The sequence below is a fragment of the Papilio xuthus genome, unplaced genomic scaffold (genome assembly GCF_000836235.2).
Source record: "Papilio xuthus unplaced genomic scaffold, Pxut_1.1 DF825946.1, whole genome shotgun sequence".
Taxonomy (NCBI): domain Eukaryota; kingdom Metazoa; phylum Arthropoda; class Insecta; order Lepidoptera; family Papilionidae; genus Papilio; species Papilio xuthus.
Genome location: NW_013532703.1, coordinates 9,859,959 through 9,872,693, shown reverse-complemented (window position 1 = coordinate 9,872,693; position 12,735 = coordinate 9,859,959). Strand labels below are relative to the sequence as shown.

The 12,735-nt window shown below is 34.4% G+C and overlaps 1 protein-coding gene across 1 annotated transcript in view; it reads right to left on the bottom strand.

The window, feature by feature from the left end:
- The window catches only part of LOC106124815 (leucine-rich repeat-containing protein 4B), a 61,914-nt gene that overhangs the window by 48,829 nt on the left and 350 nt on the right, over positions 1–12,735 (bottom strand). The gene's annotated exons all lie outside the window — the stretch shown is intronic.

Below are 12,735 nucleotides of genomic sequence, written 5' to 3'. Positions count from 1 at the left end.
GAAAGCTAATTAGATTACCCTTAAAAAATCAATATGTCGTTAACTTTAATATTAATATTACCTTGATATCCATTACTACTTGTACTTATTTCTAATAACTTGTTCCTATACAGCGCAGCGAAGCACGAATTAAAAATAATGACTGTCGGTTAACATTTTTCTGGAAGTGGGCTCTACAAAAAGGCGAGTGTGAACGGTGCGGCGGGCACGAATCGATGGCCGTTTGACGGGCAGCTGCAGAATAAAGTTATGAGCATTTTTATTCCACGACTCGATGGCCCCGATCGACCGTGTGCACCTGCCCTCGCCGGCCACAGCGATTGACACCTTTCCCATTATGAACAAACCTTCGTGGATATGCTGCACAAAAAAATACAACAATGGAATGCACGCAGCCCTTATTATTGGCCCTTTTACAATATGAACCTTTCATCTTAACATCTTCATACAATCCCTGCCATTAGCCGAGGCGTGTGGGCAGTGGGCTCGAAGCTAAATAAAACTATTGTTAGATTTAACAAAACATCCAAGTGAACATCTTCATGAAATGACATCTCAGTCCCGGACCCATTGTTATGTGCTTCGTGTACTTCGCCGGAACAATATTTCCGAACGAAATTTATTGCCAATTCCATATAATGTTTACCGAAAAGTGAGCGAATGGTAGGCGAGTGGAGTGAATCACTTATTGTAATAATATAAAGGAGGCCAGATTGAAAGCGTCCGATGAAAGCCGACTCGGCTAGAAGGAGCACCGTTTGATGGTAATGATTTATGGCAACGGAACGATGTAATTTTAGCGCGTTAATGTTAGAAAGATAAATGCGAGGGTCGTTTTTGTCAATTGTGCGAAACAAAAAAATAACGTTTTTCAAACAAGATAAACAGCGGCAATCTAAATATTTCTTGATTGACCAGAAATAATAAGGTTCGAAAAAAAAGTTACGTGCGTTTCCAGTTCCATAACTGGTGTTGACCGCAGGCGCGAATAAAAACCGTCAACCGCAGAAATACCGAGCGCACCGCACGCCCGTCGGAGACGTAGTCATCTCGCTACATTTTATTCTATATTTAGTCAAACCAAACAGGATTAGCAATCGTGCAAGGTGCAAGTTGTCCATCGGCGAGCCACGAGCCTGCGACACTTTACACTACTTATTGGAACTATAAAAAGTTGAACAATGTTTGAGCGACTTCGCCGTAAAATTGTTGCTAACGTATTCTAAATTCGTGTTATTTGTTAACCGATTTACGTGTACGATGGAATCGTTAGTTGAAAGTCCGTTATTAAATGTAACCACCGAATCTTATTTTTGTTAACGAGAGAACGTTAATGATAGCCGGCTATATTCGGAGGCGAAACTGAGCCTCCCAGTTATGAGACTCGTCTGGAAAGCCTACTTCGTTAACCGCTCCTGTAATGACTCGCTTAATTCGAGATAATTACGCTCCCAGGGAAAGCAAACGTAGGCCACAGGAATTTATTGAATCTCGTCAAGCGAAAGGTTCTAAAACACGCTAAAGCTTTTTGAACCGTCTTCATTTTCGAAAGTTACAAAGTGTATACGATTACATTTAATAAGTTGTGGGTAAATAAATTTGAAGCCATAAATACATACGTTTCATTCGTATTTAAATGTATGCCCTAATTTGTATGCGGCGTGTGTGCGGTCCCTTCCCATCACGAACTTACAATATCCGTCCGAATTAATAAATAACAACTTTATTATACTGTATCACGTGCGCGTTACTGGTCTTATCTAAAATCGTTTAGTTTTAATCAAGAATGAGTCAAGTTAATATTCGCGATCCCCGATGCGGTCCGACTTTGGAAACATTCTCAGAGCCATTTAAATATTCAACGGCGAACAAAGGCCACTTTTTTATTCGGAGCTTCCTCTTCAGATGCTTACTTATTGTTTTTTCGGAGTGTCGCTTAGACATTCCGTCAGTTGGTTTGAAATAATTCAAATTAAATATACCTCCCGCGCGGTACTCCCGGGGCTTCGTGAATGTTAAGAGGCGCCCGTCGCTGCACACTCCCTCGCCGGAATTGGAAATGAGTGCGGTTGATGTTTTGTTTTAATAAACCCACATATTTGCCTTCAAAGTAAAAAGCTTTTTATTTGATTTGTTCCCGGGCAAACGAGTTCCCTTTAAGCGACCATTAGGGTTGTGACTTTGATACGTATGTCTAGGGAAATGGCTACAATATTTGGTTTATTCCACGAAGAATATGTCCCATCCTTTGATATTTTTGTACGTGAAAATTCGTAACTAACAAAGTTAAGTAAATTCTGCTTTGAACTTCCACATTACATCATGATACGAGGAAAAAGTAAACTTTATTCAATTGTATGTTGCATAAAACTCATTTATCTACAAACTAGACCCAGAATGGAAAACAGGAATAGTTTTCTTAATTCTTCTCCTACACATCTATATCTTACATTAGTTTTAAAGACTGACGTATGTACAGATATTTCATGTCCAACATAAATCCTTGTAGCAATAGCAGCTAATAAAATATAATTAAGCTACGCAATATATTAACATGCAAACACGCGACAATCACATAATACACGGTACAGGAATTGAAAATTATGTACATTGTCTGTTGCTATTATAGTACCTGTTAAAATTATTACGTCTAGACGAGCAGGAACGTCGCTAAAACAAAACGATAGCAAACCTCTAAGATGCCACTGAGCTCGCTGTCCAGCCTATTGTTGGAATCTTTCACACTAAACCTTTGATGTGTTTACTATCGTGTGGAAGTGGTAAAGCAAACTAGTACATTTCGTTCGATGTGACAAACTGTCACTTCTAGTTCAATTTAACACTTGAAAATCGCATTGGCTCCTAAAGTGTCAAAGAACTTAGTAATATTAGGAAGATCACCACCATTTAAGAAAAAAATTAAAAAAATGTATTGCTTACAAAGCGCAGAAATATTTAAAAATTCATAAGCTTCGTTTAATTTGAAAGCATATCGTTTTAAATATTGTTTTATCAAAGTTTAAAATTGCAAGTATCACGGTGTCGACCACGCTTGTTCGTGACAGAAGAGAATTATTTTTTTGCTACAACCGCACAATCATACGCTTTGCCAGCGGAAAATCCACAGCCGCCTCTTTGCTAACATTTATTTTAATCTAATACACTTTCCCGACAATAGATAGCCTTCAAAAGGCTTTATTAAATTAAAGCATATTACTTTTGATGTGATTTAGTTAATTCGTTGTTTTAGTCTTACTTTGCAACTGTCGTCAATACGATACGTGACTATAGTAAAAATGGTAAATTTTATTTAAATTATTTTGTAACTATTCTCCATCTTTTCGTTTTTTCTGGTGTTGGTAGGTGTGGTTGTTTATTACTCATTATGAAACAAAGGCTAGTTTTCGATATCAGTTGGGTATCTTGAGGTGTGGCCCTAATATTGATCAAACTTTCAAGTCTTGCGGCGAGGTTCGTAATTAAATAATTATATGGAATTTATGCCGCTATGTGTCTGACGGAGAGGGGTTTTAATTAAGACGTATTGTTCAACGAGCCGTGGCGTGACTTCTAAAAACTTCGCCTTCACCGTTTCGAATCCTTCCATTACGGATGTAGATTGAAGTTCCTGTTTAAATCGTGCGGCAAGATTTTAATAAAAAAAAAATAGTAAGTCACTTTTGTCGACTATTTAAAACTCTTTCATCGGTTCCTTTAATTTTTTATATCTACAAACAGGACAGTATTTTTTCTTTATCACAAGAAATTAAAATTAAAAATAAATCAACTCAAAAACCTTACCTACCGATGCTGTAAACATAGTTTTAATGTTAAATAAAATAGTATATCCGAAGACGTAACCAGTAAGCTATCATTGACTTTTCATCAACTACCGAAGTGAAATAACAAAATCCAAAGTACACTACTAAGTAAACGAGCGACGTCTCAAGACGGCAATAGACAGAAAAATAAACTCGGGAGTTTTATTAACAGAATACTGCGCTCGTGAAATATCAAACTCTTTTTTTAAAAAAATGTCATGGGAAAAAGTTAAAAACACACCTGTCCGAACACAAAGCTGGGATATTGTTTTAAATATCCCTCGCGGGTGATTACAGCTAACCCAGACTTTAAATTCCGATACGTTTTTGCGTTGATAAAAACTGATATTCCATTCGACCGCGCTCCGTATATTGAGTTAATGTCGGTCGTGATTGTGCTTCTATCTCTTTCGTTTGCTAGTATTAAAAAGAGATAGAGTTATGCTCGGGGTAGGTTGGAATCGCATTTTATGGTAAGTCGGGTCGGCAGGTGCAGCGCGCACCTGCGTCTCGGTCGGACACCGCGAGATGCGAGGCGGGATTGTCAGGACAACGAACCTGTACCGCAACCACTATCTAGGAATAATATTATCACTATCACGATACACGATAAAGTACTTAATTGAATTTCAAGATTCACGAACTAGAATAATGAAAAAACCTAATCATTGATATATACTCTGGGTTTCTTTTAAAAACAAGAAGATGAAACATATGACAATCAAATGAGATTTGGCTCTATTAACAGTCCCGTCTGTAATCAACATTTAAAAAAAAACTTTAATTTCTTAAATTATTGTGGATTTTTTTCGAAAAGAAACATAAATCAATTATACTACCAACAGAAATACGCATTTCCCAAATTACGATCCATTACCAGGAGAAAATTGCAAGCTTACACCTTATTAAAATTGAAATTAAATTTTCATATTAATGAATCAATCAAGGACATAATCCCTTTAAATCCGTCAGTAAAAGGGATTAAGTAGCAATTCGCTTTGGTTATAGTGTGAGAGCCATCAGTAACCTTTCCTTAAATTACAAAAGCTATTCAGTACAACCGTTATTTATGTAGTAAAATAACAATTAATTTTAGCATAGAATTCAAGTTTAGAGTTTACTTACTGTATGTCTCTGAGACCAAAATACTTTTATAAAACATATCGTCACCTCTTTGACAAAACAGAGATAGCAAAACGGGGATTTTGGTCTCAGAAACTCACGTCTAAACATCTTGACTCACAACAGACTTAGCCCACTTTTCCACTAGCGGGACTACTCGCGCGATCGCTATATTTCTATTATATAAGCTAGTAGGAATATCTCTAAGTATAATTACCACCAGAGCAGTTAAAACTGTCATAGAAATAGAAGTCATATAACTATTCGCTTAGTGAAAACGGGTCTTAACAGAGACAGCGCATCAACGTAATTAAGTTCCAAATGCAAGATAAATTAGCTAATGATGTGTGCGGCGGAGTGCTTGAGAAGCAGTTTGTCTTAACTGTTACTAGTTCTGGAACGTTGATCGAAGTAATGAAATCACAGTACTCAAGCGAGTGCTCACGGAGTAAACTAACACGTGAATATTTTAATTGATTAAGTACTAAAACATATGAAAAAGTAGTTTATGATAGAAATGTTTATAATAAACATTATATGGCGTTTATTTAATGTCAATAAAACCTTTATGCTGAATCAGCTGTTCATCTTACTAATATTATAAATGCGAATGTTTAGATGGATCGATGGATATTTGTATGATGGTATCTCCAGAACGGCTGAACGGATCTAGACGAAATTTGGCATACATATATAGACTGGAAGAATACATAAGCTACTTTTAATTTTATTTGAATCCGTGCGAACAAAGTGGAGGGCGTCATCAAGTTTACTGATAAAAAAATAATGTCATTAAGTCAAATAAGAACAAATTAAATAGTGATATTGAGGAGCCTGAACCCATCAACGATAAAAAGATCTAGCCGTAGTCTTACGTCATTCTCAATACGTTATAGTTAAACATTCTTTAAGCAACGCATTCCATATCAGGCATCTAGCAATTGAGGGTCAAAGGGATTGTTTAAATACCCGGATCATAGAACTGGTTTTCTTATAGATACGGCTATTAAATATATTATGTAACTAATAAAGGATGAATTACTAAGTAAATTATCTTTATGTAATCGTCTGTTAAATTGCTACCTAGTAATTAAAGTGTAAATAATCAGATACATACGTATATTTTGCACTCGTCGTCGCCCGTGACTTCGTGAGCGCAGAATTAAAAAAAACTTAATTAGTAGCCTTTGTTTCTTCCAGACTATGTTCTACATCTATGGTAAATTTTAGAGTAACCCATACAGCTGTACTGGAGATACCTTCAAACAAACATCCATTCATTTAAATATTCGCATTTATAATATTAGTAAGATTGAGTCACTTGTAAATAGCATCAATATTGTTAACGCAAAATATAAAACAATATATGACGGCTGATTTATATCCTTATGTTAAAATAATTTGATTTTTGCAAATAAAAACTCAGTTTGTACACTTAGTAATAGCCTTTATTTTGTAATTAAATTAATTTAAACAAACAATTGTTGTAGTTCGGTGTTTGAGGTTACGTGAACAACCATTGGCACACTCCGTGCATGTAATTTATTTAGGTTCGCAATAAATGCTACAGTAAATCTTTAGTTAAAGCGGATTTACGTTCTATGTGTGTACTATTAAACAAATAGTTTGAATTTATCACAATTATTTAATAAAGAATAAATAACAGACGAATCCGGATTATGAAGTAGTCCGGAATATCCGGCGATCGGAAGAGGCGAATTCTGTTCGGATATTGAATATTGATCGCACACCCTTAACCCTGATGTATCAGCGGTCGTTACCGGCTTTCTAGGGACGATAAAGGGATGTTTGCCGATTATTCAATTGTTCTCGCCCAAAACACACCACCGCTACGTCAGGAAAAATCTAAAGAACTGACGCTATATTTGAATTGTCTCTATGCCTATGTTACATAGTGTTTTTTTGACATAACATCTCTGTTTTTACAAACTAGCCGTAGCCCGCGACTCCGGTCGCACCGAATTAAAAAAAATAGTAACATGTATATTTATACAGACTATGTTCCACAACTAAGACAAATTTTAGCGAGATCCGTTGAGCCGTTCTGGTAATATCTTCTATTGAACACCCATCCATAACATTCGCATTTATATAATAATATTATAGTAAGATTAATATTTGTATTTTATAAAATTTGGTAACTTCCATGTGAACATTCTAAACGTAGCGTTGAGATTTCGGAATATATGTTTCAAAGCAACGAATAATTAATATCATTTAGTAAATGATATTGTTGTATTTGCTATGCTAAGACGAAGGTGTATCTTAAAATAAACACGATTTTACAACTACATTATGAACAAGGTTTCCTTTGATTCAACGCTAATGAGCTTTAAATAAACTTGTGGTGTACGTGCGAAATTTTCATTATTAAATGATAAGTTGGATACTTAATAGCTCTTATATTTACGACAATAAATATTCATTTAAGTAGCATTTAACTTTAAAGTAGCTTACATACTTGCTTATTAGTTTTTACATAAGTACTTATTTAACTTAAACTATATAAAGTTTTCAACATAAATGAATTCATTGTCTTATATATATCAAACTGTATTTGGTTAATAAAATAAACCATTTTTAAATTTTGAAACCGAACAAGATTAACACGACAAAATTTGATTTGCTTAAGCTAATTTCATGGCATTGTTACGTGCGCCCGTTCTTTTTAAAACTGCTACATTTTAAATGAATCATTTAATTCTATTCAGTGCGCTGTTAACGAATAATACATGCACGTAGTGAACGTCGATTAAAGTGCAGTGTACTAATTCGTTAACGTTTTGTCTAAAGATCAGTGGAAAAAATCTAATTTCTACCGTGGGAACTTTTGTTGTGAACACCGGCAACGCTTTGTGTGGTTTGGATGCAGACTAAATTATTATAACACGTATAGACAGCTTACAACTACGAAGCCCGTGAAGCGAATATACGTGAGCTAGGGTCACCTCTAGATCTGACATCTTTGTGTCAAGACTGATGCCATGATCTGATGACGTGATGGTGTCTTTATGCTACAGTGATTGATGGTCTGAAAGTATACTTTTAAATAAATTATATGACTTATTAAACATAGATTTCCACTGTCAGAATATTCTACCCTGGATTTCTGAAACCAAAATCCTCGTTAACAAGGTATTGTTATCTCTGTTTTGTCAAAGTTGTTGAAAGAGATGACGATATGTTTTATACAGAGAAGTTGGTCTCAGAAACCCACGGTTAATCGTCTTTATTAGTGTAGCGACCTACTTATTAATTATAATCTTGTCTTCATAATAACGACAAGTTAAGTAGCGTGTTACTTACACAAAAATTGTTTTGCCTAAGACTAAACTTACAAAAACTTGAAATATACGGAATAAATAATTAATTTAGCATTATCATATTTATGAAATATACCAAACGTATGGGAACAAATAAAAATAATTAATATAAAACTCTATAAAAATGATATTTGTAAAAGTAACAATGGCAGCCCTGTGGCGGCAGTGTGCAAATAACTTATTCATACGATCCGTACCCACGTCCGTATGAACGCACATTCATTATATGCCAATATAATAGACGTACTAAGTTTTTCTTTCACCCCATATATTTACAACGAGCGGTAGCAATATTTATAATTCAATCCTCAATTTCGCTGGCTACTAATTTCATTCTTCTTTAATATGTTCTGTGTAGCGAAAAATTATAGTCTTATTATGCATATTATTGTAGTGGGTGACTCATTTGTTTTGATTTTTTACAAATATTATTACATTAGGAATGTGTACTCTTTAAAGTACACAGTGGATTAACTTTGGTTCGAGATACAAATATTTCTTGATTAACATAAATATTAGTTTAATTCCAACCCAATGAAAAAGCGCAGCCCTTCTTTATTTTTTTAAATATGTCAAACTTAACACATCTTAACGAATACGATTCTGAGTAAAGACTTGACTCAACTTAATTATTCCAGTGCTTTGTAAGCGAGAATTAAAAAACAAAAGTATCACAGAGCTTGCGAGTGCGAGTGATGGCTACAAAAAAACTACACCGGTCATGTATCTTAATGTCCAGTTAATGTGCTGCAAATGTAATTAGTAACAGTAGAAATAATCTCAAAAGAAAATTTTATCCGTCTTTATCCAACATAATGTAGTAAAAGTAATTGGTCTTATTATAATTATTTATCTTTGCGTACGGTTATGGCAAATACGAAGTGGTTGATTACAGATTCTTCGACGTTCATACGGCGAAGGAAAACATCGTGATGCAACCTACACATATCTGAGAAGAAATTCAAAAGATATGTGTGTGGTTGACTATGCCTACTCACCCCTAAGTTAGGGAAGGCCCCGAGCCCCACGGTGGTGACGTATAGTGAGCGAGGATAATGATTACAGATTAACAATTCGGCAACTTAACTTTTTTGGTTCGCTTAGGCGTGGTGAAACATTTTCTGAATGGTGATTTTTTTACGTTATAGTCTTATCGACATGTCTAAGATCTCGTTTGAAAACTGACGCTTAGGGTCTTTACAATCTTCCACTCTTACATCTTTGATTGTATCGATGTGAAATAAATATAAATATTAATTCGATCGTATTTTGATCGTAACACGTTTAGTGGACATAAACATGGGATATAATATTGAAGCGTCAAGAGGTTACAACTGGCTATTAAGTTTTAATTTGCTCACTAATTATATGAAAAAGCTTTTTCGTGTTCTTTAAGTGGTTACAAAATACCTATCCGTTTTATAAAATCGATATTACTTTTTTAATATCGATTTTATCGATTGCTTTCTAATGACGTACATATAATGTTACTAAATACGCAATCAATCGATAATTAATAGATCTTCAAATAGTCTATGGATAAGCAATTATACAACACAACTAACTGTAACCCAGAGGGGTAGGCAGAGACCACGGACCTCTATTTAAAGTGGCTTAACGAACCAACCTTCCGCTCACGAGTGGCAAGCTGCGTCGCCACCTTTATCTCCCAGAAATTCACAGATATGTTTGAATTTTTTTTGCTCATATGTGCAGGTTACATCTCGATGTTTACCTTCGCCTTTAGAACGTCGAATAAATGTACATATGTGAATCGAAAAACACATTGGTACATGGCGGGATTCGAACCCAGGACTTGCATGTTACTAGTCATGTGTTAAGCAATTAGCAACACTTTAATGTATCTTCATTTTAATATTATTTTTTTTTCAATGAGATGACTTTTTAGCAACATCTTAATTTCCATAAATCTCACGGAATACATTCAGTAACTTCAAAATGGAATATTTGTATAATGTAAAAAGAAAGTTTTGAGTTGCGCGGTGAACTTCTAACGGCTTTTGTCGAATGAGGATTACACGGGAACTGCGTTAGGTCAGCCGCTGGCAGCTACCGATAATGGAATAAAATCGTGATTCTTTCTTCATCTTGAACATTATAAGGTATTAAGTTTGCCAATAAGCTCTTGACTGTTCTATATATAAGAATTTCTTGACTTTTAGGTTGCGAGGTTAACTGTTTATATACATAAATCCTTTGATACATTCAATAATAGTTTTAATTTGCAATAAATAAACGTGTTTAAATATTTTTATCTTAGAAAACATTAGCCTGCAGTAGCCGAATGTACAATTAAGTCGAATGAGAGATTCGTACCCACGATCTCATATTTCGCGATCCTTATCTTTAACCATAGAGCGACTAAATGAGTACAAAACGATCTATTCCCTAGACTTTTGTTGCAGAATTGTTTATAAAATTTATAACATTAAATTCGAAGACCATACTAATCACTAAATACAATAAAGTTTTCTTATGGTAGACATCGTTGTACAATTTTACTTACTTATTATATATTTTTAAATCATAAGAAATATACAAATATTAATGTTAAATTGTCAACATGATCGGTTACAATTAATTAATAGTAAATAAACTTTGTCGATCTAAGATATTACGAACGGTCACACAAATCAATCTAGATGCGGTCAGATCAGATGGGCCGTACTCGGGTCTCGGGGCGGTTCGGTTGGATCAATTTTCTGTTTACAGCCGCCGGCTATCAAAGAACACCGCTCTGATTCGACTAATTGGTGGTAATAGTAGACCGGACCAGCAACAACCAACTATTAAATTTAAGGCGAAATCTTCTACAAAATTTCTATAACTGATTGTTTCATAAATTTTATACATCCCGTGGGAAACGTTAAGGCATGAATTAAGGTTAGAAATATTTTTTTTCTGCTTTTTTGGGTTATGTTATAACATAACCCAAAAAATTATATTTTTTCTATAGAAAAAATATAGCTTTAAAAGTGTATTTTAAACAACCTTTGATTGAAAAGTGCACGTACCTTTGTAGCATTTAAAGACATTTACCAATTTTTGAATTAATATTACGAGAAATTAAAAGTAATTTTTCTACCAACTAACAACAAAAATCGTACGTTCAATACGATAACATAAAATAGATGAAGTGTCTTAAGTATTATATAGGGCACGTGTTCGTAAAAAAGAGATAATACGGAGCACTTCTAACGATTTTTTGCTCGAAAAACTCTTGTGAAAGAAACTCGACACAGTAATTTATAAAACAAGACGTCGCCCAGAGTACAAGATGATTGTTCCAACACGGTTCAATGGACGCGTTACTCGTTAACGTATTACGAAAAATGATACACTGAAAATAAATTACATACTAAGTTTTTTACGTGACCTTCGTGAGCTTTACTTAAGAGCTTAAGTTTTACTTTAACTTTAGTCCGCAATTCAATTAATGCTACAGATTTGTTTGTATAACTTAATTAAGTAAACTATCATTGTAAACATTATTCTAATTCGGTACTGAAACAAATATAAACTTTGAACTACCAAAATGTAAGACACTTAAATTAAATACATAATATTTTATATTAATCATAATACAATAATAACATTTTCAATCACAATTAATTACATAAATCGCAAAAAGCATCAATAATAAATAACATATACACAGGAAATATAGTTACGTACATTAATAAAAGAACAATATATTTTTATTTCTCTAAAAAAAAAAATAGGTTACTGCCGAGTTGTTAGCAAAATAGAAAAATGATCCAGTAAAATAGAAATTCCAATGCGTTTTTATTTTCTCGTTAGGATTCCAGCGCATAGGATATTACGGCCCAGATTGCTCTTCAAGGTTCCTTAACGTCATATCGTCGTATAAAGACGAATTCTCATGCCGAGCAATGTCCGTAAAGTGGAAATTCCATACGCAACACTTCACCGGACACGCTCACTGACCGGGAATCTAATGTTTCAACGTAAAAACGATACGCCAATAAACATTTCACCCGTCAAACAACCCGGTATGTCGGGCTCTATAATGTCAGATAAATCAAACGCCTCGCATCTAACATTTTCTATTTGAATAATAATAACTAAGCTTTCCCAATATCGGGTGTCGTGGCATCTATACTAATTTATGAATAAGCGGACTGAATTCTTAAACAGCCGGATACAGCAGCACGTAAAGTTTTCCCTCGAACTCCGTTACAAACGGTAAAGACAAATACCACTTAGCGACAACCAGGAAAGTGACTTGTCAAGTCAAATAAAAAAAACGGAGAGTCTTTCTAACATCTTTTAAAATTCATGAACGATACCCGTTCCAATGTTTATTGCATTATTATTGTTTATTTTCGAACACGTGATACTTTATCGAAGGAAGAGAGTAGCGATAACATTAATATACTGACCTTTACCACACAAACAAAAGATAG